The following is a 2,703-nucleotide window of genomic DNA, read 5'->3' as shown; positions in this document are numbered from 1 at the left end:
TACACCTTTAAAAACATAAAACATAAAACACCTTTAAAAACATAAAAAAAGATCATCACAGAGATAATGTGACTAAAAATGAGCTACATTGATGAATGCTTTTAAATATAGTCTGTGATATTCACTGGAAGTGTGGGAGTTTGGAAATTCTCCTGCATACATGAAAGGACATACAGCAGACATTCCAGAATGTGTATTCCAAACTGGACCGACCTCCACAGCACCTTAAAGAAAGAGAACAACCAGAACATCTTTTCTTTCCATTCCTCTCTGTGATTTATACAGAATATTACAACCACAGCACTCAGTTATCAATTTACTGAGCATCTCATAACATGCATAGCAGGAGAACTGATGCACTAAAGCCTCTCTCAGGGCTTCTCATCACAGAGGGAACGACATAAGCAGACTAACAGACAGCACGGACTGGAGGATTCAGGGAAATTGTGGGAGACACATTTGTGACCTGTGGGCAGCACTTAGCTATAAAGAATTGGAGCTGGAATCACATCACGAAGAGGATATCACATGCACCCTTGTCTTAGGAGAAATGCCAGTGTTACATGTGCTTGGGAGATAAATTTGGTGAGCATCACAGAATACTAAAAAGTGGAAGAAAATAAACAAATTTCCCACATAAAACTATTTATGATTTGTAAAAGTGGAAGAAAAATGAATACATTCATGTTTTAATCCTCGTTTTAACATTAAACAGGATGAGAAAACAGAAAAAAATGGATATTATGTGTAAAATTGCACAAGTTAGTATGGGGTGGTAGGTTGCTTGTCATTACTGACTGGTAAAAAAACTACTGATTTGATGAGCCTTGGAAATCAAAATGTTAGAAGGTACCATTGTTGGGAGTCCAAAGAAACAATGCCTAAGCTGAGAGCTGAGATATGATTTTTTCTTGGGAGAACATTCTCAGGGAATGGTCAGTAAATGCACAAAATTAAGGGGGTGGTCTCCTTTAATATAATCCCACGACTGGATTGATAGAGAACAAAAAAAATCAATCACACCATCAAGGTGAGATAATGGGCCTTCTCTTCCTAATTATTATTTATTTATTTACTTACTGTAAAGGTCAATTCAGAGTTGGAGACAGAGAAAAGCCACGTAACTTTCCCTGGGAAGCAACACCATTTGGGCAAGTATTACACTCATCTGGAGTAGGTATAATTTTCTATTAGTTCAATACTTGAGGGATGAGTATGTACAGGATGGGAAAGAGGATGTGGGAAGAGAGGACATCTAAGTTGATTTTTAACACCATGACTCAGAAATTGCATGATGCTGCCCTTTGTTTAAATGTTCTCCTGGACAAAAGTTTAAGGACTAGGATATAAAGAATTATCTTGTGTAAAGCATCTAATGCATGAGCATGGAGTTTATGTCCAGTTGACATCAGCATCATCTTCACGTCGGTGGAAGCAAGAACAGAAGGGGCAAGAATGAAATCAGACATCTACAGCAAAGAACTCTGTGCATACAGACTACACTGTTTGTTATAGTAAAGAAAGAAGAATACCCACAGGACTGAACTATATGGTGTTTACCTCCTTGTATTTCTCAAAGGGACTTTCCTAGTTCTGAAAATGTCATGGAGATGATTTGGAGGGACCTCATCCAGAGATTAATTTTCATTTCACTTACTGGACTTGGAGTTTTAAAGAACATCATCTTATTTGTGAGACATGTGTATACTCTCATTATGAGTCCTGAGAAAAAAAAGTATAGATGTTATTCTCATCCACTTGGCTTCTGTAAACACAATCATTATTCATTGCATAGGGGTCAGAGACATAGCCGCTATTTTTTATTTCAGAAACTTCCTAGGTGACGTCGGTTGTAAAACTATAATTTACCTAGAAAGGGTGGCCCGTGGTCTCTCCATCTGCACCACCTGTCTCCTCAGTGTGGTCCAGGCTGTCACCATCAGTCCCAGGACCACCCTTTGGGCAAAGCTCAAACCACAGACCTCATGGCAAGTTCTTCCCTTTCTCTTCTACTTTTGGATGGTTAATGTTCGCGTAAGCTCCAACTTACTCTGCTACATCAAAGCAGGCAGTGACTTGAACAGTTCTGTACCTGGAACATATATTGGCCATTGCTATATGCTGCCATCAAGACATATAATCTAGTGGCTTTTCCTCTCCCTCATGACGCTTCGTGATGTCATCTTCCAGAGTCTGATGGGCTGGAGCAGCGGGTCACAAGCGCGTCCTCTACCTTCACAGCTCCAGGTGTGCGCACAATTCCCCTCCAGAAATCACAGCTACCTGGAGCGTGCTCATTCTAATGACCTGCTTCCTTTTCTTCTACTGGGTAGATTTCATTCTCTCCTTATACACTGGTTTCAAAGGGACACATGATTCTATTTCACTAAATGTTAAGACATCTTTAGAACTTGGTTATGCTGGTTTTAGTCCCTATGTTCTGATTAGCAGATACATCCATGTTTGTAATGTCTTACATGCTCACTGAGAAGTGTAGAAATTACATTCTACACATTTTCATATGAGCCAAATATATGAGCATTGTAAACTGCTTTGCCATGATGAATTTTAGAGTTGGGGACATAATGTTTGCCATTAGCACAGTCTGACTGGCAGTCAGTACATGGCACAGGCTGACCTGAACCTTCTCAGTGTCTCAGATGCTGGGATTACCTACCAAACTACCATTTGCCTTAATGTTCT

The 2,703-nt window shown here is 39.7% G+C and overlaps 1 pseudogene; it reads left to right on the top strand.

Annotated features, from left to right (window-relative positions):
• The first annotated feature begins 1,431 nt into the window (after positions 1–1,431).
• Positions 1,432–2,488, top strand: LOC126501786 (putative vomeronasal receptor-like protein 4; annotated as a pseudogene).
• The last annotated feature ends 215 nt before the right edge of the window (positions 2,489–2,703 follow it).

Source organism: Alexandromys fortis, unplaced genomic scaffold (genome assembly GCF_014885135.2).
Source record: "Alexandromys fortis isolate MF-2015 unplaced genomic scaffold, M_Fortis_MF-2015_v1.1 scaffold_5, whole genome shotgun sequence".
In the NCBI taxonomy this organism is placed as follows: domain Eukaryota; kingdom Metazoa; phylum Chordata; class Mammalia; order Rodentia; family Cricetidae; genus Alexandromys; species Alexandromys fortis.
This window is presented reverse-complemented; position numbering and strand designations above follow the sequence as displayed.